Consider the following 7,381-nt stretch of genomic DNA (forward strand, 5'->3'; position numbering starts at 1 on the left):
TTCCTCCCTCACTCTCCTTAGCATTTGTTTATTCAGAAATCATAGCATATAATTTTTAACTGCTTAAGAAGTCAAATGTAATTTAAAGCTGGTATGCTGAAATATATTACATCAGCTTAAAAACTCTTTTAAAAGCAAAGATCTGTTTTACAGTATGGGGGGGGAGGTAGGCTATTTGTTTGAGTTCCAGTGTCCTGGGTGCTGGTGGAGCCAGCAGTATGCCCTTGCTGCAAGGAAGGCTAAGTGTATCCTGGGCTGCCTTAGACCAAGTATTGCAAACAGGTCAGAAGAAGTGATCCTTCCACTTCTTGGGCAGGGACTCACCCTTCACACTGGTGAGTCCCCACATGGAGTGCTGTGTCTGTTTGTGGGCTTGACAGTACAAGAGGGAAACATACTGGAGAGAGGGTCTGTTGAAGGGCCACAAACTGATGGAAGGATGGGAGCATCTCTCCTGTGAAGAAAGGCTAAGACAGCTGGGACTGTTCAACCTGGAGAAGAGAAGGCTCAGAGGGACCTCATTAATGTATATAAATACCTGAAGGGACAGAGCCAGGCTCTTTTTCAGTGGTGCCCAGCGACAGGACAAGCGATAATGGGCACGAGTTGAAACACGGGTGTAATCTGAACGTCAAGTAACACTTTGTTACTGTGCAGGTGACTGACCACTGGCACAAGTTGCCCAGAGAGATTGTGGAGTTTCCCTCCTTGGAGATACTCAAAAGTCATCTGGACATGGTCCAGATGGGGAACTGGCTGTAGGTGGCCCTGCTCCAGCAGGAGGGTTAGACAAGCTGACCTCTAAAGGTCCCTTTCAATCTCAACCATTCCGTGATTCTGTGATTTTGTGTTTCTAAATTGTGTATCCACAGTAAGACAAATTCCCTTGATTAATAAATTCAAATTGTTTTTTTGTTCAAGATCTGTCTTAATCCTATGCTAATTCCACAGAGAATTGGAGTATAATTAATCACAGAAATATGTAAAATGTGGAGAAGATGGTAAAACTCACGTGCTGAGTGGTATGAGGATTCCATTGATGGTAGCAACCCTAATTCCAGACTGAAGACTAATGTCTTTTGAATTGTTCATTTATCATTTGTTTCAACTGCCTCACTAGAGAGTCTGTGTGACTGAAGTAACTTAAGCATAGAGCCTCAGGAATCTTCTCTCACCTGGAAACTTAATGATAATGCCAGAGGCAATTGATCCTCCTTTGAAGATGCAAACTGCCTGCAAAGGTCAGTGCTTTCCCATCTACTGACTCAAGAGGTGGATATCTGTGTTTTGTTTTTCTGGCTCTTTAAGGGACGTAAGTGCAGCATGGGTCTAGAATACACTCTTGGTATAGCAGGGCCTTTATTCTGGTAGAACTTGCATAGTACTAGCACAATATGAATAATAAAAACAACAAACAGTGAAGCCTTATCATATATTCTTTAAGTAACACCAACACATGAGAGGAAAACAATTTCTTCATACCAGCTATTAATTTTACTTGCCATAAATTGCCCAAAGAGAGAACACTTTATGAGTTTCTCAAAAGTTTCCATTCTATTCACGTAGGAATAAACAAGCCAATTCTATCATTTTCTGTAGTGATTCAAGTAAAAAATGGCTTATGTATGTCAAGAACAGAGTATCTATAAAAGCATAAGCAGTTGCAAACTCTGATTCTACCACAGAGTTTCACACAGCAATGGGCAAAGTTTGTGCCTTTGCTGTGAAGATTTTCCCAAAGAAATAAAAAGAAAAGGAGAGTGGCATTCTTCAAATTTCCATTTTTCTTTGAAATATACTGCTCTTGTCTAGAAGATTTTTTCAAATAAAAACATAATTTCATGCTGGAATTTGTGTAGGTCTCTGATTTCAGACACAAATTTAGTCTCAGTCAGTCAATATGTCTGTGTGTATACAGGAAGTTAGTAATTATATTTAAGTATTTTGCTGAATTGAGGTCACATAACAGCAAACCAACAGAAGCCCAACCTTTGGCTTGTCTTAACCAGGGATTCTGTAAGAGTTGATATTGCTGCTGCAGCTGACAAAGACAGGTTAGAAATTGAAAAATCATTAATGAAAGCTTAACATTTTTAAAAATAAAATTGAACAAAATCCCTAAGGGAGATAACTGTGGAAACAAGGAGAGTTGAAGACTTGATTCTGTTTCATCACTAAAGACAGCAGTAAAACTATAAGCTTTATGCTGGTATGGCATAGCATAATATATTAAAAAGAATTCTAATGTCTTTTTCTCTTTCATCTTTTTTTCATGTTTTCAAATATAAGCACTGTATGAGATTAATATTAGGGACACTGAAGTGGAAATTCATCAGGGGTTTGAAGTACCATATTTCAGAATTTACTGAAGGGATGGGGAAAATAAAACAGGAAATGGCATATTCAGTGCAGTAGAATGGTGAGCACTGATATATCACTATTTAGGTTGAAATAACAGGCAAAGCTAAGTAGAAGTTAATAGTACAAAAAAAAGTCCTACTATAGAAATTTTAAAATTATTTATTTAATTTAGTTATCACTCTGTAAATCTATATATTCCTGGAAAAATTAGAACATTCATAATAATTCAAAGCAATTGAAGAAAGCCTTTCAAAGTAGTCAGATGGCCTTTGAATAGACAGCTTTGGCTTTTTCCATAGGTTGCAGTTGTTTGGGTTTTTTACAGTTCTTAAACAGTTTTCATAGGAAGGGGCTATTTTAGAAGCATTTATGGAAATAAAGGAAAGTAACCAAGAATGGTGGAAGAAAAATGAATAGCGGGGCTAGACAAAGGGACATATACCTTACTGTATAGCTCTGAAAGTAACTCAGCTTAGCTTACAAGTACCTCACCTCCTGCTCATCATCATCATTAAAAGTTTACAGCATTCTGTCTGCCCTTATTGCTGACTTACAATGTCTGTAATATAAAAGTATAAAAATATGCTCACATATATTCAAGAACTTCATTATTGGAGTTCTTTGTGATCAATAATTTGTAACCTGAGCTTTGTAGGCTCTTATGTAGAAAGTCTGTGAAGATGTGAGTAGACAAAAAGAAAAATTACTTATGAAATGAAAATAGATAATAAACACTAAATATATATATATATCATGAATATACTGTGAATTTATATATACATATATGTGCATATGCTTATGAGTTTTCATAGTGTTTGACCAGACAAATGAAATACTGAGGGGAACACCACTGAGTTACCGTATGCTACAATTCTTCAAGTGTCATTAGTGCTGCTGGTTAAATTATTCTCTGGAAATCTGTTCTTGACTGTATTTGAGTCTGTGTTTTTTATTCCTGTTTATAAAGATTATGCAAAATTTCTCTCTGTTTCTGTGTAATGTATGCATTATTCAGACAGACAAAATGAATGACTTCTCAAAAATTTTCTAGCTATCTATTCTTTATGAACTATTTATATTGACTACTCAGTGAATGTGATACATCTCAAAAATCAAATTATGTATTTTTCTTTAATTAGATGACTGAAACTTTTTAAAAAATATAGAATAATAAATGGCAAGTAGTGAAGGAAAAACATAGCTAGAGTGTATTTTTGAAACACCCTTGTTTATGCCTAATGTTGTAATGCTTTAAAGATTTATGAATATTTTCATGAATAAATAACTAGTCATAAATAACAACTAATATGAACTAGTATATAACAGTAGGATGTTTCTTCAGTATAATATTAGTGAATTAGATCATTCTGTATTTGATCAATCCAACACAGAGAATGGAGTTTAAATATCCCAAACCTTTAGGCAAAAACTTTTAAAATTGTTGTGACTGTGGCATCTGAGGAAAGTTTAGCATGATAAAAAAGACTACTTTTTGTATTGCAACTATTTCAACTGTAATTTTAAATTCTCAAACCTTCACATTCAAAGATTATAGCACAAGAAGTCTTTTCTAAGATATGCTTAACTGGTACATCTGACGATCCTTAAGTAGCCATTCAAAAGTTGACACAGTTGGCAAGTTTGGTGTTTGTTATGTTTGGGTTTTGGGTTTGGGTTTGGAGTTTTATTTTTTTGTTTGTTTTTCCTTCGAATGTGAATTGCTGGACTACATAGGATGATACCTCAGAGCCATTCTTCAATTGCTGGATCAAAAAATAGCGCTGCTTCCAGAAATGGAATAAAAGTAACAAGAAGGAAGAGCATATGTCTGTAAAATGCAGTTCAAAGATTCTTTTCATGGACCAGTCCCTCACAACTTCGGAGATCACTTCTCTTTCCATTCAGCTGCAGTTGTTGGCACAGGTGGAGAGGTCAGCCAGTCCTGGAAGGCTTATGAGCTTCTGAGGACCAAGCTCTCTCATTGTGGACAAGAATTGATGCTCACTGATGCAGTAGACAAAAATCACTTAAATTTTAAAATCCCATAGTAAAACCAACATTTATTTCTTTTACTTGTTTTCCCTTTGTAACTTCCTGTCATGGCAATCCAGCTGTGTCTCCTTCATAGGGAATACGAGAGGAGAAATGCAGTGAGATATGTTGGTCTGTTTAAAGATTTGAGGAGCAACTAAATACTGAGATGACAAGAGCTATATGAATGCTTACATACTTTAAAAATTTTCATGGTATGTGATTTTTTTTCGCTTTAACAATAACACTGCTGTATTCCCTCCTGAGAGGTATAGGTTGAAAGACTCATGTTCAAATCCCAAATCCAGGTTAGCAGAGCCTTTTGACCTCAAAGTAAAATATTAATGTAAGGTTTTCAAAGTACAAGCTGTCTGCTAACTAGACATAAAACTAATCAGAAAAATACTAAAAAGAGAATCATGGACACCAAAATACAATAATCATTGAATTGCAGAGTGCTTTTTAGCTAATACTAAATTATTCTTCAAATATATTTACAGGAGACTGAAGATAAAAGAGAAAATTGCTCCACTGAAATTGTGGCTGAAAAGGGATACAAAGGATAAAAGAACAGCAGATTTGCTGAACTGGTGCTTTATTTATGTCTTTTCAGAGGAAAATGAGGATAGAGCACAAACAAAGACAGGAATCATATTTCTTGATGTAGCCAAGAACAGAGGTATTAGACACAGCACAGATAATAATAGAAATAGTGTCAGATATAAAATAGATGACTTTGCAATTGGTAAGGTTTTTGTTTTCTTTTTATATACATATTATGTTTTTATTGTCACTGCCCTTCAAAGCCTTCACTAATTTAAGTTTGATAAATATTTACACCTGAAACAACAGTTAAATTAAAAATCTTGTAGACAAAATGTTAACGAGGATTATATACCTAAGAGATTCTAATGAAATTTTGCAAATATAAGAATTGTAAAATTCCAGGTTTTTTATTTGATAGCATTCATATATAGATTTTATTTGCCAGGATCAGAATAAAATGCATATGCATAAAGACAGTTCAGCACAATGTAGTATAATCCTGGGTCCTTTGAATGAATGATTTATTGAATTAGAACCGCATCTCATTTTGTGTGCAATGCTATTCAACTTATTCTTTTGAAAGATAGTAAACCCATGGTTTTGCTAGAAGTGCATAGAAGAAGCATTCAAAATTGAACAGGCAACAGTATCTTCTTACTAGAAATAAATTAGGAAAATGTAGATTAGCCTGCTTAAAAGGAGTAAATAGGTTCAGATACAGAAAAAAATCACTCTATAATTCTTTAAGTATCTTTTTTTCAGTGTCCTTTCCCAGTTTTTGTTTGCTTGTTTGGTTGATTGGTTGGTTAGTTTTGAGTTTTTTAAAAAAATTTTTTTCTCTTTTAAAATGAAGCATGAAAAATGTACTCTTGGTTGTGGAATAGTGTCCTAAAATTCAACCTGGGCTTGCCAAAGAAAAATTGCTACAAGTACAGAAGCAAAAGATGGTTTGATGGCTTCAACTGCCTCACTCTCAGAGAAACCAGAGCAGCTTGCACAGTATAATCAGACATATATCTCTTGTATTATGCTTACTGAGAAAGCAGCCCTTGATTCATTTGTGTTGCAGTATGACACCACTGATATAATGGTATGGAATGTGTTATTAAATAAGATAATGAAAAGTTTCAAACAGATATGGATAGGCTGAAAAAATATTTGCCAGAGTTGTACTTCATACTTTTTTAATATATTTCTGAAACTGTACAGTTCTTACATATGTCTTTAGTAGTATCAAACATATGTCCAAATGCTTTGCTAAAACAGGTTTGAGACAATTTTTTTTCTTTATAGGGCACCTGTTATGGCAACTTCAGTATTAAAGTCAGCATTAAACTTTTTCTTTTGCTTTTCATAAACAATTCTAACTCATAAAATGTAAAAAGTAATCAGAACCCTGTAGCAGGTATTAACATTTCTACAATACATTTCTATAAGAAGAAATAAACCCCCTCATATACAGTTTCAGACATGGTTATTTCCAAAATACTGTCATCATCTACATCCATATGCCAGGATAAAATCTCAGAAGATGCATAACTTTATGTAGGGCTGCTTTAACATCTTGATGGATTTTACTAGACTTTCAATTTTTTTTAATATAAAGTAAGGGATGCAGTAAAGCAAAGAACTTTGTATGTAAGGTGCACATGGTCTCTGCAAACTATAAGAATGTTACAACCTGCCATATTCTGAAAATCTGTGTGTGAATAATAAAAGGGGTGTGAAAACAGTATGCTATACTCCAGGTTTGTTGGCAGATCCTGGCACAGGTTCATGATGTTGCCCATATGAAAAATGGATACCCTCTGTTGAGTATTAATTTGGCTTCTTTTGTTCTTCAAAAAGTATTGGTAATAAAATTTAAAGCCATGAGGAGACGTGGTGTTATAAAAATGGCAATGCTAAGGCATACAGGCATCCATCTGTAAAAACTTTTACAGTGGCCAGTTGCAAATATCTGGGGAGGAGTATATAAGGTTATAGTAACATTTCCCCATGTATTGTTTTTCTTTCTGTCTGGGATAGAGTTAATTTTCTTCACAGTAGCTTGTATAGGGCAGTGTTTCAGATTTTGACAGAAAGGGTGTTAGCACACTTATGTTTTAGCTCTTACTGACCTGTGCTTGCACAGTGTCAAGGTCTTTTGTGCTCCTACCTCTACACCACCAGCAAGGAGGCTGGAGGTGCATAAGGAGTTGAGAGGGGACACAGCCGAGACAGTTGACCCCAACTGACAAAAAGTGCATTACATAGGCAAGAGGGAGGAAGGCAGGGGATGTTCAGAGAAAGGGAATTTGTGTTCCAAGTCACCATTTCATGTGATGGAGCCCAGCTTTCCTGGTCATGGCTGAACACCTGCCTGCCCATGGGAAGTGGTGAATAAATTCCTTCTTTTGCTTTGCATGCACAAAACACCTTTTGCTTTGCTTTATCTCAGCCC

This window comes from Lepidothrix coronata, unplaced genomic scaffold, assembly GCF_001604755.1.
Source record: "Lepidothrix coronata isolate B3197 unplaced genomic scaffold, Lepidothrix_coronata-1.0 Scaffold222, whole genome shotgun sequence".
Lineage (NCBI taxonomy): Eukaryota > Metazoa > Chordata > Aves > Passeriformes > Pipridae > Lepidothrix > Lepidothrix coronata.